A 27,093-nucleotide genomic window follows, 5' to 3' on the forward strand; every position below is an offset into this window, starting at 1 on the left:
TATGAACATCATACTGTAAAATAAAATTGCGGTAAGGGCATCATACTGTAAAATTAAATTGCGGTAAGGGCATCTTACCGTAAAACACATTTACAGGTAAGCTACTGTAAAGGGGAACTTACAGTAACTTACTGGCAATAGTGCTGCCAGTAAGTTACTGCAAAAATACGATAAAATGTCTAACAGTTCAGTGCAGTGCTGGGCAATTGGCATGGCCCAAAAACTGAGCTTGTAAACAATTCACATAAAGATCAAACAGTTTTATAGCACATATTCTGCCTTGAATTTACACAGCAGGTACCCTGTTTAATTTAGTCATAAACATTTATTGCATTTATCGGTTCAGTGTTTTGCAAAGCAGTGCAACAGGTTTGGCAAGTGTTTCGAGCTATTACACAAAGAAAATGGTATACTGCAATGAAAAAGATTCCATGGGGATGAAAAATTAACATACTTTTTTAAATAATGGCCGATTATTGGCCGATTCTTGGCCAGTGTGAAATCGCCCAAAAAGAGGCGGTACTCCACAGAACGTGACTTGATGCTGATTGGACTATATCCAGAGGCAGAACAACAGTGACTACTAGCGTAACTCTGTGGTTGAATGTGAATGTGATCGAAAAAGTGCCTTTCACACTTTGGTGGTGCGTCGCCCAATCGCCCTAATGATCATCATACCGTCTATTAACTCTTCGCAAAGATCCATAAATCAGGGTAGAGCTCTTTCAATTGTCTTTGCTCTAGTAATTCAATATTTATATCTCTTAATTTCATAGAGTGCCCAAGGTAAGAGGACAGCCTACTGCCAAATGTCAAATAAAATGTAATTGAGTTTGATCAAGTGATTACTTTATTACGATCCATGGAGTGAAATTAATGTTGTACAAGTTGGTGTTCTGTTGGAGAACTGCAGGTGCTTTACACATTTTGCTTTTGCGTTTACCAACTTGGAGTCATGAGCGAGAGTCTCTACTGCGGTAGTGACACTCAGGAGTTGTTCCTGCCTGAGCTGAAGGTGAACCACATCTCCCAGCTATGTCCACATGTGGAGTCGTGAGCGGGCACTGCTGCAGTAATGACTCTCGGGAGTTGCTCCTGCGGGAGCTACCTTTGAAAAGCATGACCTAGTGATGTGTTAACGATAAATAACTATGAATGGGCACTGCTGTTGCATTTATTTATTTATTAGGGCTCTTACATAATCGGACGGGAGTTCGATAATCATAGCATCCGATGGGTAAGTCCCGCTGGTAGTTGAAATAGGGATAAAACATTTGGCCATGAGGGCTTTCGCAGCATTCAATGGGATTTCAATACTCACAGCCAGAGCCGTCGCATAGACTGTGCGAACTGTGCAACCGCACAGGGCTTCGCGCCAATAGGGGGCCTCGCAATCCTGCTGGGGTTTTTTTTTTTTTTTTTTTTTTTTTTCACCACTTTTTAAAACATCTCACAATTCTACAAATAATTCAAACATTTCCAGTTAACTGGCAGAGCATTCATTTCGTTCGTTTTTTTTAAATAAGAGAAGATCTAGCGCTGAAATGTGTTTTTTAAATCAAGTGATCAAAGTGCTCCTTGCCGCTGCGATCAGTGGCGCGGATACAGTGTTTTCTCGTGTGGCTTAAAGCGACACTATGTAACTTTTCAACCTTCATAATATATTTCCAAGATCCTTGTGATGGTACATCGACTTACAATAGGTTGAATGACACGTCTGCCATAGCCTGACAGGGTCTGTATCGCTTTTACTGGCACTATGTAACTTCGGTGTTCGGGTAGTAACCAGAGCACAAAAAGAACTACAAAATTCGACTGCTTTACGGCATACGTCACTTCCCCCACCACTTCGTCAAATTTGGACGTGAGAGGCCAACCAGCGTTTGTTTTCGGCTTTCGTGCGTATGTTTTTGTCATGGGGGTTTGTTTACACCTGGCCACTTCATGCATTTTCTCAGATCGGATAGCTATCCGATCGTGAAAAGTCCAGGTTTAAATGCCCTCCGAAACGCATTTGAGACGGATTTGAATCCGATCCCTCAAACCACTTCAGGAGGAGATCTGAGACGCATTCCAGACGAAACTGGACAAGTATAAATGCATATGGTTTTTGAAACCACATATGTAAATTGTACTCCTCCCAAAAATGCTAAAAAAATAAAATAAAATAAAAAACGTGTGAGAGCGTTGTATAGGCTATATGTTATATCCAGATATGACGACGCGCTGGAACACGCATCACCGCAGATGAGCAACTGCATCAAGCCAACGTGCAAACTATCGCAAATCAAAGTGAAAGTAAGTCGCAGACGCTTAACACACAATCTTCATCATTAAAAGTAAAGAAACGAAATGATCTTACCAGGGCTGTTACTGCTCTCTCTTATTGCGGTCTTTGATTTAGAAATTTTAGCTGATGATCTATAAAATGCAGCTCATATCTGTTGCTTTCGGTGACGTGAACTCCATTAAATCTGCATAAAGCGCGAGAATTGAAGATCGAATTTAAATCTGTTTCGCAAAAATACATTTATGTGACCAGGTGTAAATGGAATCGTTTTGATAAATCAGATAGCTATGCCTCACGAATTAGTTTGCCAGCTGAACTCAGGTGTTGTGAGGTGTATTTATCACGTAGTCCTGAGGGATATCAGACGCTGTTGACGTTGATTCCTGCGATTATCATGAGAACAGCTTTCAATATCTCACATAATTATCATAAATAAGCCTAAAGTAGAGGTTGTAAATAGTGTAAACGAGCACAATTTGCAAACTATTATGATAAATTGCAATAATCATGTCTAATGACATCATAACGGCCAATATTATGAAATAATGCGACGTACATTTAACTTAATTGATGTTATCTGGCATTTTGTAATGTTTACATTCCAATAAAAACAACACAAATTAAATTATACAGTAGGCCTAGACTATAGACTATTTACTTGTGATTTAGCTGCAATCATGTAAAAATGTTATAATATAATATATTTACGACAGTGCAAGTATTCCACAGCGACTCTAGGGGTCGCTGTTTGACAAAAACACAATTTCTACTTAGTGTGGCTTTAATTGCACACACGCCGCACTGTCTTCATTTGGACGCGCGCTTCAATCCGTTGTGGATACTCTAACATAATGCACACAAATGTGTCCCTGCTTGATATACAACCACTGATTAACATAATCGGTTTTGATGAGAAGAAAAAAAACTAACATTATACGAGAAAAATAAAACCATACGAGAGCGGATTCAAGCCCAGAACCTCTGACACGCTAGGCGAAAGTTCTACCACTGGACCATTAAGATACACGTTGGTGAAGTAAGCGGATTCTCGATGAAAATTCTCGAGCTGACTTGATGTAAAACCACTCGTGGTTGCACAGTTGATTTTTTTTCCCCTCTGAAATAAATAGCAAAAAGTCATAGCTGAGACTATGTGCATGATTATGCTGTATTATTCTACTTGATAAAAACGTATTGCAGCGAGATTATGCGTGCAAAATAATTAGAACAGCTACGTCCGTGTGACTGTAATTCATACGCAATTGAGCATACACATCAAAGAGCAGGGCCTCGCATTTCAAGTTCGCACAGGGCCTCGCACCCCACCTGCGACGGCACTGCTCACAGCATCGGATGGGTAAGCCGCGCAGGTAGTTGGAGGGGGATGGTTGTGCAGCAGTTGCGGGAACAGAGGAGATATCACTTTCCATGGCAGTGAAGGCAAGGTTGGAAGGAAAAACAAAGCTCCTTCCGGATCGTAGGAGAAATCACTGCTGCAGCAGTGAAGGAAGGGTTAGACGGAGAATCGGAGCTCCTGCTGGAGCGGAGGAGATATCACTGATGTGGCAGTGAAGGCAAGGTTAGACCAAGCGGCAACATTCTAATCTGAAAAATGAAGCCTACCCGGAAGTGCGAAAAACTGCAATACATCGAAAATCCGTTAGGGGAAGGTCCCAAAAGGGAGCAAATGTCCATACACCCCCATGTTAAAATGTCCGTTTTCACAGCATAAATTCATGTTTTTACAGGTTGGTCCCATGGACTTTTATTGTATTTTTCGATAGGTTCCGAGTGCCTGACAACTGTGAGGGGGGTGAATTTTTTTCTAACTCGTTGGTTTAGATCGTATTTAGATATAAAATGTATGACAAATAAGGGCGCGATTGACAGCTTGATTGACAGCTGATAACGAGCATAGGCTGCGCCGAGTGGAATTCCTGAAATTTGACGTCTCGATCATGATCTGACACAACACATCATACCTGTAAGTTATCCTTTCTGAACATTTGTATTGAAATATGGCGCCGCCCATACCCCCCATAAACGGCCTCAAAACCGTTCTTCAGAAGTCTATGGGTGACGTCACAGACTCTTTGTCCATATTTTTTTTACAGTCTATGGGTTAGACAGAGAAACAGAGCTCATGCGGAAGCGTAGGAGAAATCACTGCTGCGGCAGTGAAACAAAGGCTAGATAGAGAAACAAAGCTCCTGTGGGAGCAGACTGACATTAATATAATACACAAAGAATATATTTTTAAAATTATACAAATTCACTTAAAAATTGCATGTAGCTAAAACTTAAAAAGCATAAAACAAAAAGCGTTTGTTAGTAGTAAATGCATCTGGCGTGCCTGCACGTTTGGTTGCCGTTACAGTCAGTGTTAAAGTTTTGTCAAACGTACTTATATTTAACGTTACTGTCGTAAATACCACTCACGCAGAGCCGTCTCTGCACTCACGACCTGATCCCCTCCCCCCTGTATACCGGTACCTGTTCAGTAGGATGGAAGCGTCAGACATCAAACAGGCACTGATAGCCTCCGAAGATGTCTACTGACGAGGTAATGTTTCACGATTTCATACAAATATGCCATCTAAAGTTTGCATAAGCACAGTAGCCTACACATGCCATACGAAACCTGAACCAGACAAAGGACTACGTGATAAAAACACATCATAACACCTGAGTTCAGCTGGTAAACTTGCTGGGCAATAAAACATAACGCAAACACACGTAAGAGAAACGAGTATTTGTTATCAAGTCTGCTAACAGCTCTGCTAATCAACAGCTAAGCTAGACATATGTGGAAATTAGTGGACCGGTCTTATTATCAACAATGGATGAATGAACAACTTCGCAAAAAATGACATACAACAAGCAAACGCAACAACATACAAAATAGAACGCTAGCAAGTTTACAAATAAGAGATTTATTTACTAGTCCATCAACAAGAACGCCAGGTCAGAATCGCTGTTGCATCCTTTGCTGATTTTTAGCTCTCGCCAACGAGTGAAAGCCTGACCAAGTGGGACTTTTGTGTCTCACTTTCTCGTTTTCTTTTCCTTGACTCTTCCGACCGCGTTTTCTTCGTTGACTCTGCCATGATTCATGTCTAAAATGCGTGCTAGTGTCTTCGATAGAGGCTGCTTCATATGTTGTTGATGTATGTGACGTCGTGCCGTAAAGCAAGTCGTGATTCTCGCGAGATTTGTCAGGACGTCACCTCTCAAACTTCCAGTGCTGTTTTTTTCCAGTGGCGTCCGCTGCTTTGCTACCATGAGCGGCTGCTTCGATACTTCGGCAGTTAATTGAAAGATTAGATGGGTTCACTCCTCCTGAAATTATTGCACTAACTGACATTTTTCTTGGAGTGTGGTTGACATCTTATTAAATAATTTAGTTTTTATGAAAAAAAAATGTATCATGAAGCATCAACCTGATGCTTAAATGTTAAGTATGTTTTCTGAGCCAGCAAAAGTGCCTTTGGGTCTCTCAGACACTAAACAGAATATGAGGGTTCAGAATTTTGACTGGAAAACAGAAAAAAAAAAATAACGTGAAATAATAAGAGAGGGGATGAGAGAGCATGAAATAGAAAGTAAAAGATAAACCAGGAGTTGCTGTCAATTACCGTGTGAGCAGTTAGTCGCTGTGGAGGGCTCTGGTTGTCTCTGCAGACTCCACATTCTCCCAAAACTCATTAAATTGGATTAAGGCCCTGTAACCTTCTCCTGTCCACCCCCCGCCACCCCACCCTTCCCCCCTCCCTCGTCATCTTCAAGATCCCAAGTAACAGGGCTAATACTGTATGCTAAAACTACTATTAGTTTAAATCATTTTATCTATTTATTTTTATTTTTAACTAAACCAAAACTAAAAACAGTCCATGAAAATCTGAAATAAACAATAAGTAATTTTCATAGGCACTTAGCTGTCCTCACACTACTTTACTTTTTAAGTGTATTTAAACAATCTCAACCAAGTCTTTAAGTCTTAAAGATCTTAAATTTGATGTAAACAACTAAGAAAATGTGCTGCTGCTTTCTCAACGGATTCCTTAAATATAATTAAGAACAGACACATGTTGAATATTCATGTTTTATGGGGACATTCCATAAACAATGATTTTTCATACTGTACAAACTCTATATTCTACACCCTAACCCTAAACCTACCCATCACAGAAAACTTAACAAAAAAACATAATTTATTAGGATTTATAATTGTTTTACCCATAATGTAGGGCTTTACCAGGACAAAAAACACAACAAGATGAACACAGATTCTCAGAGTCTTCATTCTGCAGTGATCAGCAGTCGTTCACTCGTTCTCAGTGGGCGTAACACAGTTACCTTTAGGAAAAGTAATTCATAATTCTCTCTGTCACAAACCGTAAACTAGATAACCATCACATTCACACCTGTTTCATACCACTAATGGGTAAATTCATCGATCATCCCACCGTTGTACCACCACTGTCAAGCCTATATGTATATGAAATATGTGGCAGATAAAGTTAATGTGTTAGCTGAAAAAAAAAAAAAATTATTAGCTTCATTCAGCTGTAAACAATGAGGCAGGTAAATAATTTGTCAAATAATTAATAATAAAATACATAATGATATATACACCTGGAATAAAAGCATCCTGCTTGATCTATACACTGTAAAAAAAATTACATCCCCAAGTCAAACATTTCTAGTGACTGATAACATCTAAATTTTTCAATTAGTCTGACGTATTATTTCTCATTGAGCCAATGTTAACAGACTATTGCAACAATAATTGCACTTGGGCCAATTTAAAAATTTAGATGTGACCAGTCACTAGAAAATTTTGACTTGGAGAGGTTAGACATTTTTTTACAGTGTAGCTAAATCAGCTTTGATTGTCATTTATAGTCATTAGTTTATTCAAAGTGGTCTAGATGATTCGATAGCAACACTAGCAGCCGAGATTAACCAGCTAAGACATTCTGCTAAACTTTCCTTTGGTTCTCGAATTTGGAACGAAACATGAGTAAATTATATAAATACAACATTTTGGGGTGAATTGTGCCTTTAAGCTGGTACAGCCTGGTTTCCAGCAGGAACATGGTATTTTTTTTATTTTTTTTATAAAACCATTAATGCTCTATTAAGTGTTTTCTTCATTTCTTAACATGATTTTTCTCCTTGGCTCTTTTTTTCTTTTTCTCCCTCATTTGCTCACCCTCTTTTCGGCTCACTTTGATGAAGCCTCATCAAGGCTGAAAACGAATTGTCTTTCTAAATTAGATTAAGAACACTTCATATGAGACGTGCCCTTTTCCCGACAACACGCGTCAGAGAACTGAACACAGTTAACAGGAGAGAGTTTTAAGTTCCCTGCGTCAGATCAGAAGGTGGCAGGAAGTGTGATTAAGCCCAGCAGGAAGCAGCAGGCATAGATCATACGAACGATGCCCTTTCTTGTGCTCACACAGGCATGCGTGTATTAATGGCCTTGGGTTGAATTTAGATGCCCGGCAGAAAGGGCACACATGTAACCGCATATCTTCTCTGGCCCAAGTGAAAGATCCATCAGATGCACAATAGATTTCTCACCAACTTTGCCCTTTTTGTGTTTGAGAGGACTGAAGAGGTGAGAGATGGATGGAGGAAGAATACTGACAAAGTAGAAATGAACTTGAGGAGGAAGCTCTTGAATCATGCTGGAGGATAATGTGTCTGGGTGAATCTCACAAAAACATGGCCAGGTCATACTTCAACCCAAAATCAAATAAATAAAAATCGTTTTAGAATGATTGTGGCTTCATTTTATTGAAAATTAAGCACATTTTTGATTCCCCACAATTTGCATCAGGATACTGGTTTTTCATTCTTCTAAATGGTTATTCTCGTGCGTGTGTGTGTGTGTGTGTGTGTGTGTGTGTGTGTGTGTGTGTGTGTGTGTGTGTGTGTGTGTGTGTGTGTGTGTGTGTGTTCACCCATCTAGAGGAAAGAAAAAGAAACACTAAAACACACACACATTGTCCTTTTTCAGAGTTGTGCGGTCAGAGAGAAGCCTAGGAGAGAGACTTTGGGTAAGAAGGTAATACAAAGAGACTGCAACATCCATCATACTAGCAGCTAGAGAGAGAGAGAGAGAGAGAGAGAGAGAGAGAGAGAGAGAGAGAGAGAGAGAGAGAGAGAGAGAGAGAGAGAGAGAGAGAGAGAGAGAGAGAGAGAGAGAGAGAGAGAGAGAGAGAGAGAGAGAGAGAGAGAGAGAGAGAGAGAGAGAGAGAGAGAGAGAGAGAGAGAGAGAGAGAGAGAGACTAGAATAAAGCCACAAAAGCCCAGCAGGACCCTCAGCGCACATACTTTTCAAATACCAATGCTTTTATGTTTTCAGTTTACCATGGGAGAGTCGTTTCTACAGATCCATTTTTTACTGTCATTCCGTCGGCACTCACTGGCTTCAAACTCGTTCTCTCTAGGGTTTGGAGGACATGTGTTCATCATGTTGTCCTGTGTCACAGAAACCTGTCCTCAGTCCCAGGGTCCTAGAGGTGAGCAAACAGAAGACATTAACATGAAACCGATTACTCGACCATTTCTTTTTACTATTTTTTTCTTTCTACCTCTGTGGTCTGGAGAGTTTTCTGCCTACGACACTTAGTTTTAACCCCTTAACTGTCATGATTTTTTTGTTAATGCATCCTGCCGTAACAAATTAATACATTTCTGTCTAAATATTACTTCTATCACAAAATATGGAACCTTGAGACTCAGACCTTTCCGACAACATGTTTTATCAAGATTAGAAAATATTTTGATTATAAATTATGAAACATGATGACGCTCAATAGGGGAGGAGTCCGCTAAAATAATTTAGAGTACTGTTTTTTTTGGTAACGCTACATCCAATTTCAAAACGGTTTTCATATGAGGAATTTTGAGTTTGTAAGCTTTCGAATAATACCAAATTTTTATGGACAATACTAGAATATTATGTTTTTTTTTTATGAACCTTTAGCATGAAAACCAAAGTTTCAATGATTAAAAGTGTGTGCATCGATTTTTTTCGTGACAAAGGTCAGAACTCCTGTTATGATGTAGATGTAAAGCCGCATTTCCACTGAAATTATCCGGAACAATTTGTCCCTGGAACTTTTTTTCCCCAGACCTGTTGCTGTCTGCTTTTCCATTGCGGTCTAAAGTGCAGATTAGGCAAATTAGTCCGGTGAAGTAGGACTGCATGCTACTGTCCAGTTCCCGCTGGATTTCATCCTCTGAATTTAAGCTTAATAAAGCGTCGTCTGTCCATTGGTCGTATTTTTTAAACTCCACTGTTGATTAGAATAGCAAACAACTCTTACTGCACGCACCACAACAGATTTCTATAAACAGTGGTTGAAATTAAAGAGTCAAACTGCGTGGAGTCAACCAATCAAAATGTGGCATGAACCAATCAGCATGTTCAGTGCCCAAGTCCCACCCTTGAAAGTTCCTGAACTTCGAAAAAGTACTACCTCGCAAGCAGGGACTTTCTGAGGGGGAAATGTTTACACAGAATTTCATTTAGAATCTCAATACCATTGGTGGAAAGACACCGAATACCACCCTAAAGTCCCTAGTTCCTGGGGAAAGTTCCTGCGGTGGAAACGCGGCTTATGATGGACTTGAGGGTGAGTAAATGATGACAATTTTCAATTTTTGGGTGAACTATCCCTTTAAGGTTCTCAGTTGGCCCTTTGACAAACAAAAATCAAACATACAGTGTTACAAAAGAGCTCAACAACACTTAATCTGCTGAATCTCTATTTTAAAACAGAATCACCATCTGGAATCCCAATGACATGTGACCTCCCTGTGATGTGGCCACAACATGCGAGTCTTTTGTCATTGGTAATGGCATGCTTGTGCAGATCCTATTAGCTCCAGCAGTAAATCAATTTGAGTGTGAATCCATGGAGAGAGCAGCAGCCGAATGAAGGGGAGGATGCCGGGGTGCATGTTTATGTGGTTGTGGATGCAGATAAGCGGGCAGCATATCAAACTCTGTGTGTGTGAAGAGGCTGAAAGCTCAATGTGTCTGGAAGGTGAATACAGTTCACTCTCTTTGGCAGAGTGAATTACCTCCACAGCATGTGTCGAATGGGTATGCGGGGTGTGGAGCACTTCTGGCTTGTGGACTCGTTGCTGAGAGGTCGCTCTTTCACAGCTCAGGACATGTAATGAAGTTCTCGGTTATGACGGAATCAGCATGGTCTTGTATCTGAAACAGGAAAAATTTGAATAAAAATTAGATTTGTGTGGTGCCTGATTGTGCAAAAGTCACCCTGATGAGGCAAGAATGCTGTGATTGGTTGCCACGGCATTGCTAGTTTGTCGGTGTTTTGAATGGTTTTAAACATGTTGCTATGATAATTCTGGGTGGTTGCTGGTCCAAATAAAAAAAAAGCCAAAATGTATGTCTCTATTATAGTCTACACCCTAGAAATGTATTCAATGCATTGTTTACAAGTTTGTCCAAATTCCTATATGATGACAAATTATGAATCTAGAATATTGCTATAAAGTTAATAATTCTGACAGACATGGCCTATATCATCAAATCTGAGCACAGTTTGAGACATTATGGACATCTCTTCTCAAACTGTAACAGAGATTACCAGTTATTTTAGTATTACTAGTATTACATTAAATAAAATAGTATTTATTAATCATATTTTTTCAGTTTTTTAAATTTATTTTTTTATTTCTAAATAGCTGTAATTAGTTTTAGTTTTAGTAATTTTAGTACTTCAACAAACTTGGTTAATTGTTTCTGTGAGTATGTCATTAGTTACCCCTAATTTATATATATGCCCTGTGTTTGTTTGGTTTAAATGACTTGTATATATGTTTCCTATTGTTTTTTAAATATAATTTTGTTTACTTTTTGTAGTCTAAAGGCCCGTTCACACCAAGCACGATAACTATAAAGATAACGATAAAGATATAATTCTAAAAATCGTTCTCCATATTAAAGAATAACAGAGTTCACACCACAACTATAACGATAAAGATATGAGGAATGATATCGTTGGGATCACTTTCAGAACGATTTTTTTTTTCCAGCTGTCCAACGATAAAACACTGACAGCCAATCAAAATCCATTCTAATTTAAAGGTCTCGCGCATTTAAAATGGCAGATGACATTGCAGAGAAGTTAATCGTCGAGGTACAAAAAAAATCCTCCACTCTTTGACAAGTCAAACCCCCTTTTCAAGGATACGTTAAAAAAGATGGATATATGGAAAGCAATCGGTCGTATCATGGGAATAAATGGTGAGAAGTATTAACGATGAGATATTATGCAGTTTAGCATAGTGTAACAAAATTACCTCAGGTAGGCTATCCAGCGCTAGTTTTGACAACATTGCTGAAGTTGCAGTGAAAAAGGCGTTGTATACATAAAGGTGTTGACTAGGCGATGTTTTTATCCCATCATTGACAGCGCGGGCACGCGCGTGCTTAGAATAAAAAGACCGTTATCGGTCGTTGGTGTGGACGCATATAGTTATCTTTATCGTTATATTTATAGTTATCGTGCTTGGTGTGAACGGGCCTTAAGGTGAACATTAGACAGGTGGGGAAAAAAAGACACCAAAAGTTTTCTTACTTTATTTTATTTAGAAATTATATCAACTTAATTGACTTGCTTGTCTCTGGGTTCATGGCTGCAGCATGGTATCCAGGGTGGGGGGGTTAAGAAGAATGCAGTCTTCCTGTTCCCCATTTTATGCCATCCTGAGGGATTCTGGGCAGGCATTGTCTATTTCCCAGTGTTAGCAGGGGGGTCATTGTTTCATCGTGCTTATTTTGATGTATTGTTCATTATTTGTATTTTTTCTGGTAATGGTGATGTTAATTTATATTGAATTTTATTGTCAATGGTTAAGTTTATTTATGTATTTATGTATGTGTACATAATTTCCATTTCCCTATTAGTATGAAATGGTTGATCCCTGGAGATAGAAAGGGTTCATCTTGTCTGTCTGGAGTCAGTTTTGTAGAGGTGCTTCCGTAAGGAGGGTCAGCAGTAGTGTCCCTGCTTTATCTTTTATAAATCTTTTTAATTGACTGCAAGCCATGTCTCCTGCCTTTGCTCTGGTCATGTCTCCACAGTTTCATTATACTTCTTTTTTTTTTTTTTTTTTTTAAGGGTTTTCATCTAATATTTATTTTATTTTTCTTTAGTAATATTTCAATTACAGAAAACAGTTTTAATAGTCTTAGTTAATAACAACTGAAGATTACCGGGTTCTGGGAACCAGGAGGCTTAAGCTAATGTCTACATTTAATCTCATTACTGGATAAGAGATTTTCTAAGAAATGAGATTCAATTGTGAGATCTCTTTACTTATGTTTTTCTCTCTCTTTCTCACTGAATTCAAAATACCTCCAATACCCCCCACAAATGCTATTGTTTGTCTTTTTTCCTCAAAAGAGCATCACTTTTTATAACATTAAACCGCACTTGTCTTTTACACATCAAAGTAATTCCTCCTTTCTGTGTCTCTGCCGAGACCTCGCTCCTCTCTATTTTCCTCGTGTGCTCAGCTGTGGACCCCTTGTGCCACATAACAGTCTTTCCTCTGACGCCACCAGAGCTCATTTCACCCCTGACCGAGTTTCCGCATGATCCTCTCACAATCCACTGTAGGTGAGGAGATATTGCCAATGTTCATCCGAGTTTTTGCCACTTCTTCCTTCTGTCTGGAGTTCGCCATAACCCTTCGCTGTTGTGTCGTACTGAAGGCAAATTTACCCAGCTAGATCAGGGAGTCCACCACAGAACCTGACTGGTTGTTAGGGAATATAATGAGAAATGCCAGCGCACACCAGGAAGATGGAGTGCGGCAGCTAGTGCCTGTGAGGTTGGTCTGTTACGACCCAGTTTATGGAGGTATAAGGCTGATGACAGCAGTCACACCACCACAGAAGGGCTTCCTGGAGCTACCACCTTATTTATTTATTATACTCAGAGCAATAAAATAATAAAGTAGAGCACATAATGGACAACATTCATGATGTGTCACTCTTTCTTACTTTTAAATTCATAATGTAAATATACAACATGAAACCGCATTCGCAACCCATTTTATTTCCATATTGTAGTGAATGAGAGATCGAAACATATACAGTGGTTGGTTGATTGTTTACACTGGAAAATCAATTGTACTATGAAGTGGTTGTTCCGATGCAGAATGGAGCCAGATGATTGGATGGCAAGGGGTTGAAAAATAAAACACCTTGGTAACATCAGTGAAAGATCAAAAATTGTATCAGAGGCATATCAAGTTATTACATTGTGATGGAGTTACAAAGACAAAAAATAAAAAAATAATTTGCTATGGTTGAATTTAAAATGGATTTTAATTCCATTAACGTGTGTATATGTGCCATGAATTTAGTGATAGATAGATAGACAGATTGGACTAACAACGTGAAATATACGAATTAAAGCATATTTTTGGCAATTAAAACCCAAGAGTATTAAGCCTCATGGCCAACGGAAGAGCAACATCCACCCATGGAGACAACATTCAACCTTTAGGTCCAGAAGGGCACTTCCAATTACAGAAAGTCCTTCAAACCAGACAATGAGTGTACAGAGAGAACAATAAGTGGATTATGGGAAGACACAATGGCACTGAAGGTCAAAAGACCATTTTGTGGACAACGAAAGAGAGATATGGGGGGTGTGACAGTGTGTGTGACATGAGTTAGTGTTTTAAGAGTGAACTGTTATCTTTCTTTAAGGACAGGTCTCACAGTAACATACGTCCAGGGTTTGGGAGTAACTAACTAAAAGTAGCAAAACTAAATTGATGTCAGCATGCAATCAAAACCAACCCTCTTTACTTTCTCAATACATAGACCTGAGCACAGGTCATCAGTGCACAAATGTTTGTCTTTTTAATTGTTCACTGACATTAATAACTTTGTTCCACTTCTGAAATTACACTATTTGGCTGAGAGTACACACAGAAAGTAGGGCAGAAATAATAGGAATCAATAGCTAAATATTGTGTCATGTTTTAGGCTAGTTTCTGTCTATTATTTGTAATGACTGGAAATGTATTTTTAAATATTACACTGACAATCAATAAATCAGTCAATCAATCTATCTATCTATCTATCTATCTATCTATCTATCTATCTATCTATCTATCTATCTATCTATCTATCTATCTATCTATCTATCTATCTATCTATCTATCTATCTATCTATCTATCTATCTATCTATCTATCTATCTATCTATCTGTCTGTCTGTCTGTCTGTCTGTCTGTCTGTCTGTCTGTCTGTCTAGATTCATGACTTTCAAGAATTCATTTCTTTCCGGAAATGAGTGTTTATTCACAGTGCACAGAGAACTTGCTTTCTGGTCTGACTCCATTTTGCCATTAAACACCACAGATTCAATAGATTCCTGATGAATAAAAAAAATTATCAAGTCACATTTTGGAAGTAAATTGCTATTGTTTTAGTAACACATTTCAGTAGGTCAAACTGTAGTGCATGGCGCTAGGAACCAAGTTTATGGGTTTGATTACCAGGGAATGCATGAAGTGATACATTTTTGTAAATTTGTGCGCTAAAGTTTTGTTGTCACCCAAACTAAAATCCTTACTGTTCCCTGCTGCTCGATAGTGATTTATGTAGCAAATTAGTCCAAAGGAAAAATATTTCCTAATGATCAATAAAAGTATTTGGATCAAGTAACTGATTTGGGGGTGGGGGATTAGACGTCCTTTCAACAATCATCCAGCAAAGTTTCGTCAGAACCTCTATAGACTATAGCAGGTTAATACTCTATTGGCCATAGACAAGAGTATCCTAATATCCACCACTTTCTAAGCTGTAGCTGTGATCCACATAATTAGGGACTCCGGTTATGAGAAGAAAAAAAGAGCAACTTCATGTGTGACACAAACAAGGTTTTATTAACTAAATGCTCAAGCTATTCTAACATACACACACACAAGCTGTAACGCTGGCAGGAACAAAAGAGAAGGCAGGCGTATAGTGGATATGTGAGATAAAGCGGATAAAGAGCTAAGAACTACAGAACAAAAAATAGCTAGGGAACAAAAGAACGCACACCATCTACATGCAACAGCAAACATCGACTGACAAAAAATAAGGAAAACCCTTACAAAAAAATAAGTTTTTATTAGTGTGTTATTAGCAAGGCTCTGAACCGATTCAAGAAAAAAAACACACAAAAAAAACAAGGAACAAACGAAATTATAACGGGAACATAAAAATGAAAATGTTAGAACAGCTATACTATTAAGAACATTTTAATTTAAATAAATTAATAAACTTTGTCATAATTCTATAATTGACAAATTGTTGTCAAAGTTAGTATTGTGGCTTTTTGTATGGTCAGACAGCTGCGTGTGTCTGACCATACATAATTCATAATTCATATTGAATAATTAATAGTTACTTTTATTAAAAAATAAATCAAAATCAAGCTCAAATGGAGTCACAAGGTTTTTCACCTGCAAATCTCAGAAATTTGAGTTTTGTCAGTCTCATCTGTGGCAGTAAGTGCATCGCATTAAGTTATCAACTTACAGGTTTCAAAGGTTATTCCATATGTGGGCGCTCAGATTTTACTGTCTTTTAATGTATTCGTCAAAAAGCTTGTTACAAAAGACGCAGTGCTACGCACAGACTAGACAGCAAATACCAGGCTAAAGCCCTATTCGGACGGTAGGCCTAATTGTTTCTCATGTGGATTTCTGTAAATATGTATTTGCATGGGTCCTCAGTGATAATACTCATGCATTCGGATGGTGATTTATTCATGGTGGAGGAGCAAGTTTTGTGATTCTACAAATCCAGGAACGCACTGCTCACATAGTCTGCTGTAAATTAAATTTCATATGCTTGGATTAATACGAATAAATGTATATTTAATATGAATATAAAATCCTATTTATTATTTGATATATTTTATCTCAATATGATGGATGTCATTTAAAAAATTTGGAAATTAGCAGAAATAGTTAATACAGTCTTTTATTTCCATGAGGTAAACATAAAGCTGCTTGGTTCATATTTTTAACATACATTATTGCTGCCATAATAACGGCCCATTTCAAATATGAGCTTTTCTTCTCTTTCTCCTTTAAGTGGTGATATTAAATAATACTGTTCTTCCAGCATTTCAGTAGTCCTAATAAAAATGCGGGCTAGATCTTTAAAATGCATCCAAACCACAACAGTTATCGTGTGGTTCTCGGCAGTGGTCAAAAAGGAATTTTGACACTGAATTTTTAATTGATCTCTTCTTGTAAACTCAGTTATTTCCAATAAAGAAACACTGTACTTATTCAGACAACCAGTTTTTTTTATTTATTTTTTTTATTTTCCCTTGCACTGCAAACAAGCAGAGACCATCTCCAAAAATACATGCAGGACTTCCTTCACGACTGAGGCAGGTGAAGCTACTGTATGAGGTTTTGCTGACAGTTTCAGGATTAATTCGAGTTATGAGGTTTAGTCACAAGCTCTTAGTATAAAGTTCAATTCAAGTTGTTAGACGATGACTGGTGAGTGGAGGAGACTGCAGAGCAAACACTTCATGGATGGTTGGAACAGGTGAGGAAACAGGTATGTAATTGGAGAGTCTTACTGGGAGAACACTGGAGGAATACAAGTAGATCTCAGGACTATAACTATCCACAGGCGAAAACTTAATGTAAGCAAAGCAGGAGTAGATCAGGTAAGGAGTTGGTAATCACATTAAAAACCAGATGATGAGTGACTGAGAAGTGTGCTCTTATACTGTGGTCGATGAGTGAGCTGATGAGGTACAGGTGCAGGTGATTAGAATTCTGTTGAGGCCCCGTTTACACGTACATGGTTATTTTGAAAAACGGAGACATTTCTCTTCAAATTGTGCCCCTCGTTTACATGCAAACGGAGAATTCGCCTCTGAAAACGATTATTTCTAAAACCTCCGGCCAGAGTGGAGATATTGGAAAACTCTGTTTGCACGTTTGCATGTAAACTGAGAAAAACTGAGTTTTAGGCACTCGACGTCACAGTATGCGACAGAACTTGCATTGCATCAAAGGTGCAACCTATATTTTCGGGATTCTGATTGGCTAACATGGGCTTAAGTGCTTCTCGTTACACTGCCACCTACAGGTTCGGCATGCTCTTGACGACATATACACGGGTTTGTGTAAACAAACACTCTTCTGAAAACGGAGAGGGTGAAATGTCCGTTTATGAAAATAACCGGCCACGTGTAAACGTAGTGTGAGAGTGAGTGCTGGGTGTATATGACGGGGAGCCTGGGGTGTATTCCAGAGAGCAGGTTATGTGACATGCCCGGGTATGTTTAAGGGTATGTAGCGGATAACCTCAACTTTCGATTCCAAAAAACGGAGGTAACTTTCAGGGTATGTAAGTATCCATAGCAACCTACTCTCTGAACATAACCTGCTCCGGAGCAGGTTCTGTTCCAGGGTTAGTTTACTTCAGAGGTGTTCAGCGCATGTGTGCCCTATTGATGAGGCTCCTGTGGGCGTGACAGATTACAGCACAATATTATAGTTATCGATATATAAAGTGCTTTTAAAACAAGGTAATGCAAATTTTTATAGTATATAGCTATATAATTCTCATCTCACACATCGTTGATCTGCATTCAGACGTTTTTTGTTTTTGTTTTTTTTCAACAATGTTTTCTATGCTATAATTTATTTCTATAATAAAAGACATATATGATATGATATATAATATATCTTATCTTTCAAGCAATGTGGAAGCAATTATGACTAAACAAAAAATAATCTTATACAGCAATGTTATCTTTGCAAGCACAAACTGTAATCAGTATTTATTTTTATTATATAATTAGCATCAAACAAACGATAAAGTTCCTAGTCACAGTGATTAAAGACTGTTAAACGAAAAGATAGAAAATTGCACAACCACCAAAAAGTATATAAATCAGCATTTAACAAAAGAAGAAGAAAGAAGTAATATGGCGCACTTTTTCTTAGCGTCTGTTTCCATGGTGACTCGTTGATTCGCGCTCTGTTGAGAATGTCTGGTGTGTTAACCATGAACATACTCTGAGTTGGATGAACTTACTCCCGGACGCATTTTTGGAACCAGCATACCTCGAGTAAGCAAGGTTTGGTTTAATCAAACGAGAGTTCAGGGTATGTTTGACAGTAAGATAACCTTGCTTTCTGGAATAGGTAACACCATGGCAGTAACGTTTTCATTGTACAACATCCCTTCTGGTATTTATGAACAACAGGAGAACTGATATGTTTCTGACGTTGTTATTTTTTTTTATTACATTTAAAGTATATAATGATAAATGCTTTGCTTGTTACATACAACATTTCAACTGTAAATAATTTCTGATTAAGACGCACCCTAAGGGACTGTTTACACAACAACAGCGTTTTGGGTGCCTGAAAACGCAAACTTTTGAAAATGGGTTTAGAAGTGCAAGTTTTTGAAAACGTTTTCTGCGTAAACAACAAAAACGTGAATCTCTAAAGCCGATGACGTCATGCACATGTGTGTTACATTTTCTATAGTCTATAGTGTTTCATTGTCATCTAATGGCCTGGCAGCAGAATACAACGTTTTTAGTCGTTTTGGCGGATCTGTGTGAATGGGGATTGTTTTGACAATGTTGTCTGTACGGGGGAAAACTCAAAGGAAAAACTTCTCCGTTTTAAGCATATCGTTGTCGTGTAAATGTACCCTTAGTGTATTAGGTCTATACTTGAAGAGTTCAGATGCAAAAGCCTCTAAATGCCATCTGAAATTTTCTTATAGAATGATCATTTTTATCAAGCTTGTATATTTAAGTTCAGTAATTTCACTTAAATGACAATCATTTAAGTGAAATTACTGAACTTAAATATACAAGCTTGATAAAAATTATCATTCTATAAGAAAATTTCAGATGGCATTTAGAGGCTTTTGCATCTGAACTCTTCACTTGTACTCAATCGTTTGATACACTTTTTTCACAGTTTTTTTACATAGTCTGTCTTATGAACTTGCATTGTGTGGAGTTAGTAAGCAAAGACACACACGAGACAGGAATAGCGAACTTCCTCCATCTTCTTTACTCTTTCACTTCCGTTCTCACAAATACTACGTTATTACACAACACTTCAATATAGTAGTCACAACATAATTCACTCATGAACTCAACATTTTCCAATTTTTAAGTGGAATATTACATCAAGATCTAAGTAACATGGTCCTTCAACCAATTAGGCTTCTGAACATCACATTTAGGTCTAGTGGTATATAGAGTGTAGAGTGTGTGTTTAGTGTGCAGTGTTGTCAGCCGGAGCTGTTTGTGTGCATGGAAATACAGTGATATGGGAAACATTCCATGTCTTTCTATGTACTTTTTCATTTTGGGTTGCAGCCACGTAACCTTTCGGTGAACTGTTATGTCAGTTGGCGGGTGCACAGGAGCAAATAGCAAAATAGTCTTGTGCGCATTTGCCTGCCATGGAGGAACTGAAAGGATGAAGTACCAGTTGCAGCATATAAAGTGGCACAGTACACCTGCAAGAAGTCAGTTACCACAGGTTTCCATAGCTTATGTTGCTGGATGGCTATTTGGACAGTGTGTTTGAGTACACGGTTGGACCTCTTTACAGCACCATTAGCTGCTGGGTAGTAGAGAGAGGAACAATGGTAATGAATTTTACTTTCTTGCGCAAAAGCAGCAGACGTAAACTGAACTCTGTCATCAGTAAAAATACTCAGTGGATTGCAATGGTGGCTGAAGACTGATGACAGAAATGAAACCACAGAATCCATAGTGACAGTGTGAGAAAAGGAGACCTCGGGCCATTTGCTGTAATAGTCAGTTAATGTTATAGCAAGTGTGTGGATCTACACAGTCAGGCACACAACAAAGCTGCATCACATTCACCCAACACCTGGGATCACATGATGTTTTGGAAGGTCACATGACTAATCAGGAAGTGATAAGTGTTTGCTGGCTGTATGTCAGACTCTCTTTTGTGTTGGTGATAGACACCGTTGTGTGAGTTGGGCTCCCTTTTCATGCAGGTATAATTGGTCATGGTAGAGCATGTTTAATCACTACCATTTGAATTGTATTACTTATTTATTTCATTTTTATCAGGGTAATTTTAGAAGTGCGTGTCTACTCTTCACGGAGGACACAGGCTTCTGCATGGAGTCTTAACAATTATGTGATCATCCCAGTGTGACCCGAGCTGGACTGGTAAATGCCTCAATATGCACATTTTCCCAGTAGCACTTCACTGCAGTACACGAGATCCAGGGGGCGGAGTTGTTTTAACGACTTTTTCTGTCCGTAGCAACGGAATGTTCACCTTTTCTCTTCACGTGTCAGTGCGCTGTGGGACAGTTGAGCATACTGAAAAGTAGGCCTATATTTTCTAGTTATGTTTGAGTTGACTATGCTATGCTGTTTAATGAGGTTGGCAACTAACATGCTTGGTTTCTCTTGAAAAGGGACCAGGCCAGCCACTGTTTTCCTGTGATTAATAGGCATTTCTTTATTGCTCTCTGTTGTTTGTTTTTTTGTTTGATTATTTGTTTGGTTATCTGTGATTTTGCCTCTGGGCCTACCACTCATGTGCCACATTCATAGTAGCATTGTTTATTTTTCTTGACCAAGTGTTGCCATTAATGCTGATGGTTCTCCTTCCTAACTACAGTATGTCTTCTGCGTAGGTTATCCCTGTACAAGGCCGGATCCACACTGATGCTTTGTCCCTTCTCATCAGGGGACCACACTGGGAGAGACACTGTACCGGTGTATACTTATTGTAGTGGTATCTAAAGATCTTAAGTGTGTAGTGCTTGCTGTGTTGCATGCTTCGACTGGTGTTGGGTTGCTGTCTCCTGTTTCTGTCTCCCCATGGGCCTCCTGAGCAGGGGTTTTGCATTGGCTGATCTGACCTTCCTAGACTGAGGAAAATCCACCAGTCATTTATCGCAGTAGTTTTTAAGATCTGTCCTAATAACTTTTCTACGTCTTTTGCACTAAAATATAATACATTTGGAATACCGTTTACATATCCGCCTCGTGTCGACTGTCCCTTTGCGGGGGAAAACATAGAATTAGCCACACTATATTCACAGGAAGATTTGTGGTTCCTCCTGCCCATCATCAGGGGGTGGCGTAGTCAGACTAAAAAGAAGGTATACTGCTTGGCAGGTACCACACACACCTGCTGTTGGATGCAGCAGTTTCAAATGGCCCGACTATATCCTGGTGTTTTTGCAACTACGGGCACTTTTAAGTCCCAGCAGTGAAATCACATGATGCTTGATAAATATAAATGGTGACATTACACACATTGACTTAAAAAATAGTTACTGATTAATGTGAATGAAATGAAATATTATGAAGCATTTATAGGTCCAAACACTATTTTTATTCATGACCCACCACTGTGGTCTCAATGCTAATATATGTAAAATTTGTTAATTATTTTACAATATTGTCACACCGCATGTTGTGTTTTGCACCGTTTTCCACTGTTGAGTAAGTTGTCATTGTTTCTGATTAGTTCTCATTTAGTTCATGTGTGTATGTTGTTATGCACATTTGTTTGTATAATTAATGTCCCCCTGTGGTCAAAATCAAGCTTTTAATGTTGTTTGTATGTCTGTGTTGTGTTTTTAATATGCTTTAAGACAAACCATGTACAAATGCATAAGTCAACACCATTGCTGAGAATTGTCTCCTTAAAACTGCTGTGAACCAAAGACAGTCTCAAAAACGCAGTTTGAAATGATCAGGGCAATGTTCTGCTGGGAAACCTTGGGTCCTAGGATTCATGTGGATGTTACTTTGTTCGTGGCTAAGGCTAATGCACACTGCAAAAACTGTTCAGGAATGGTTTGAGGAACATGACAAAGAGTTAAAGGCATTGCCTCTGCCTCCAGATTCCCCATATCTCAATCCGACTGAGCATCTATGGGATGTGCTTGATGAAAAAATCTGATCCATGGATACCTGGACATGTAACATATAACACACACACAGTTGGGTATAGGAAGAGGGTTAAAGCTGAAGCAGAGTAAAGAATAAAAGCATGGAATTTTCACAGTATTTGATATTCAGCAGACCAACAGCCTGAAGGAAATATCAGTTTCTTAGTTTTAATGCACCTTCATAAAAAGTGGTAGTTGATGTATAAAATAAGAAGTCAAAGACTGTTGCATGCACTTAGTTTGCCAGTGCCAGTTTGAAAGAGTCCTGGTGCAATTTGTTGAAGCTCTTATTGATGTTGGCTGCAGTTATATTGATGAGAGGGGTCTGGGTTGATGCAGAATGTCTTTGAAGACAAGGCTGCCTTGGCAAAAACGTAGGGGTCCTTCTGAGACTTCTAGTTCAGCATCATCTTCACGTCAGAATTTCTCTCTTGGAGAAAGGAGAAAAGGGGGGCCTGTTCTTGTGATCAGTGATCTCATAGGTGAGTGAAACAATATGGAGTTGAACATTTGAAGGGAAAGTTTATGATCCTTTGTCTTCCAGCAGGTTGTTTTGTATATGTAATTGGGTGTTAAGAGAAGAAACATCAAGATTCTTATAATACTAATGTGCTACAGAGTTAGAAACATGTTATGTAAATGAACACAGAAAATTAAAATTGCAGCTCATAGATACCAAACATGCTAAAGCATCCATGTGATATTGTTTATCTAGAGCAATTTTTAATCATTCCAAGAGTTTGAATTAATACATATCCAAGACGATATAAAAGGAAAATCATGAGATGGGAAAACTGAATACATGTTTGTACATATTTCAAGTGCATATATAGAATGTATAGGATTAAAAGGGTTTTTGTGTTTAAAAGTGAATGAAGTGAGAGTAAAACTTTCACTCAAGAATCTTTTGGGTTGTAAAACAGTCTTATCTTGTTGATGTGCCTTTGCTGCTATGGTATCCAGGCCTAATTCTGCATCTGGGTATTTGGGTATTAGCTGCAATTTGGGGGAAGTTCGATAGAACTCTAACTCACGGTTTGCTTGTTGGGTTAAATTTATCAAATAATTGTGTGTCTGATCTGTCTCAGGCACTATATTTATATAAATATGCAATTCAAAAGATGTTTCCCTTTTAAATTGCTTTAAATGTTTGTTTGTTTTCTGACTGTAGTCTAACTCACTTTGTAGTTTCAGTTTTGAAGTAGCTTCCCCAATACTGTTCATCTCAGATAGGACTTATTGACACATAGACACCCACTGCAGTCACACAGAGAGGTACATGATGCCCTGCCATTCACACTCCATCTGTGTCATTCCCTTCCAACATAACTGAGTCGTTCACTCATTTTCTCATTCTGTCTTTTTAAGTCTCTTTTTACAAAGTGGCTTTTGGAAGTGGTAAAAACCCATTTGTTTAGGATCTAATCTATTTTGCCGCTCGCTGAAAACAAAGGAATCATTAGAAGACTTTTCCGAATGCAGCAACGTTTGTTTTCCCATCATTCTCTAATTTGATTCTACTCCTCAAATAGAGCATGTAATTCATTTAGAGGGAAACATTGTACAATTGCAATGGTAAGCCAGTGTGGCGGTGCTTTTGCGTAAACAGAGACGAAACGGTAGCTTCGCCCGGATCACAGAATTTTCTAATCCGCTCTCACTCATCCACGCAGGATAATTACCAGGCTGAAAGGGACTTCTCTCTACGTTATTTTAAATAATGAGCCACACAATGGCTCTGGGAGAAGCTTTTCTTCAGAGAAACATCCCAGATATGCCTGCTGAGGTTTCATAAGCAGTCTTCCGGCTTCAGATGAGAACACAGCAGCATGTCTGATCACTGAGAGCTATTACATGAGGAAGGAGGCTTTCCTACACTTCAAAATGTGCTCATGTGTGGGAGGACGTGTTTACGGCATCATAAACGCACTACAGCAGTTTAATACCCTTAAAGGTATGACTACAAATATAAGTCAAGCACTTTTAAAAATGCTTACATTTAGGGTTAGAGATATGATGAACACTTAAGCTTAAGTATTAACCTTTAGTGATTGTCTGTGCGTTAGTCTGCACACTGTTCACAGTTTAGATGTAGCATTAATATTGAATTTAACTGATGCACGATTACAGATACACTACCAACACTAAACCTATTATAATGTTACAAAACATTTATATTTCAAAGAAACATTGTTCTTTGAGCTTTCTATTTATCAAAGAGTCCTAAAAACAAATGTGAGTTTATGCAAAAATATTAAGCAGCATAAATGTTTTCAATATTGATAATAATAAATAAATAAATCATTTCCTGGTATTTCCTGTTCCCCTTAATGTGATCTGGGCTGCGTTCATCCCCGACAAAACGTTGCAAAACGTTTTTAAACAGAAACGGTGGTGCGTTGAACACCCTGTACTGATGACGCAAGAGTTGCAACTATGGCAGCTGAGGAGGTCATTCTTTGTGTTCTTTTTGAAGAATTTTCAGAGCCTGATGAAATCGTTATAAATACATGTTTAATACTGCAAAATACGTTCAATGTTACAGTCACTGCCCTTGCCGTCCAGAATAAAAGAGAACATCGCAATCGAGTGAAGGGATTTGTGGAAACTGTAGTTCCTAATTATTGTGGTCCAACATTTGCCTCGCGCATTTCAGGGTGAAAAGACAAACAATTCAGGTGAAGGATAATCCACTTCTTACCTCCGAGACGGTGTTATGATCTATATGACCTTATTATTTTGATTGTGAGTATTAGGCTTATCATTATTGCTGATCACAGTTGATATGCTATATTTTTTTTATCCGTTTCCATTTTCAGCTCCACCCCGCCTGCACGCGGCAACTCTAGCCGATCGATTACATCCAGCCACAGCTGACGTTGAACACACCTTTTGACTTGGGATAGTTCACACAAAAACAAAAATTCTGTCATCATTTACTCACCCTCAAGTTGTTCCAAACCTGTATAAATGTATTTCTTCTGCTGAACACAAAAGAAGATATTTTGAAGAATGTTGGAAACCAAACAGTTCATGGGACCCACTGACTTCCATAGTATCCATATACATACATAGCTTTGGTGAACATAAGAGCTTTTGAAGAGTAGAGTACATATCACCTATTTTACAACATATCAATTGTGGCTTTTCCAATCAGAATTCAGAGTCTGAACTGACTGTTTCTCTTTTTTAATCTTTAAAAGAAGCCTCAAGCAATCAGCAGCAAACTAAGCTGCATGTAGCCGAGAAAGGCCGATTTAATTTGCAAGGTGCTTAAGAGGGCCGAACTCTGGAGACACATGGGCCCTTTTGAACAAGCAGGACGGCGCCTCTGGTGCCTGGCCACTATCATCCCTGCAATTACAACACATGCAACATGGCTCAGAGCAACTAATCCACCCTTAATCTGCGTCACACCCCTCAGGGAGAAACAGCTGCTGTTATCAGGCTGACACTTTGCTCTCGAGCTGCTAAAAACAACTTCAAAAGGACACGGACGTAATAAACTTGCTGTTGCTCTATTACAGAGTGTTCTAAATTGTTCATCCTTCAAAGAGATGATTTCTGATGATTCCTGTTCCGTCATGATGTACTTAAAGCCTGTACATGCATTAGGACAATGCTTTTTAATAAGCACTGGGATGCATTATATCTTAGATGTTTGCAACTTTGCAATTAGGTAAAATAAATGATAAATTATCATACTGTTTTAGTAATTCAAATTGCCACACAGTTACACTGAAGGAACTAAAGACATTTCTAGCATCCAGAATACCTTAGAGATCTCTTTTTTAAAATCCATTTTAAAAAGTGCATGCATGAGACTACCATTTATTTTTATTTATTTTTTTTAAGAAATTATTTTATTCATCAAAGATGCAAGAAATATATAAAAGATTTATGTTTTAAATAAATGCTATTCTTTTGAACTTTCTTTTCATCAAAATATCCTGAATTAAAGTATCACAACTGATACTTAGCTGCACAACTGTTTTCAATGAAAATAATAAGATTTGTTTGAGCACCAAATTAAAAAGATTTCTGAAGGATTATGTGATACTTAAGACTGGAGTAATGATGCTGAAAATTCAGCTTTGCTGTCAAAGAAATAAATTACATTTTAAAATATGTTAAACCAGAAAACAGGTATTAATATTTCACAATACTGCTTTTACTTATTTATTTATTTTATGAAATGAATGCAGCCTTGGTGAGACTTCTTTTAAAACATCAAATAAATTGTACCGACCACAAACTTTTGAACAGACTACATAGTCTAGATAGGCTTTTAAGTAAAGTGACCTTTTTTGCCCATTTTCCAGCATAAGTAAAATTTACCTCAAATAAAAAGAGGTTATTACACCTGCACACATCATTTATCTGCAATACATATGACCTATTTAATTTACTTCAGGTACATCTTGTAAAGGTACATTTAGAATGTAAATTATGTATGGTATCTTTCAAAAGTGAGCCGGTTCTGGTCAGGGAGGAACAGTGGAAGTTTTCGTTAGACTTTAATCCCTCTGAATCTCAAACATGGAGTTATATATGTGACGAAAGCTGCTCTACATTTACAGTGATATTCCCCTGCTGCACAGACTTCATAGCCGAATCACTAACCCGCGGTCAGAGGAGCTTTAAGCCATGACAGCCCGCTGCGTCTAAACACCATGTTCTGTGTTCCCTTCATTTCTGCTCTTTCGGCTCCAAGCATAACACATGACAATAAAGACATGAATTTCTCTCTAAAAAAAAAAAAAAAATCACAAAGG

The 27,093-nt window shown here is 38.3% G+C and overlaps 2 long non-coding RNA genes across 2 annotated transcripts in view; both read left to right on the plus strand.

The window, feature by feature from the left end:
• Positions 1-575: 575 nt before the first annotated feature.
• LOC309508603 overlaps positions 576-27,093 on the plus strand; it is a 321,712-nt gene continuing 295,194 nt past the window's right edge. Inside the window, exon 1 of the long non-coding RNA XR_014209595.1 lies at positions 576-679. This is a non-coding gene — a long non-coding RNA (uncharacterized lncRNA). The remainder of the gene's footprint in view (positions 680-27,093) is intronic.
• The window catches only part of LOC309508589, a 140,827-nt gene continuing 124,941 nt past the window's right edge, over positions 11,208-27,093 (plus strand). Inside the window, exon 1 of the long non-coding RNA XR_014209581.1 lies at positions 11,208-11,874. This is a non-coding gene — a long non-coding RNA (uncharacterized lncRNA). The remainder of the gene's footprint in view (positions 11,875-27,093) is intronic.

The sequence above is a fragment of the Leuciscus leuciscus genome (assembly GCF_965113295.1).
Source record: "Leuciscus leuciscus genome assembly, chromosome: 10".
Taxonomy (NCBI): Eukaryota; Metazoa; Chordata; class Actinopteri; order Cypriniformes; family Leuciscidae; genus Leuciscus; species Leuciscus leuciscus.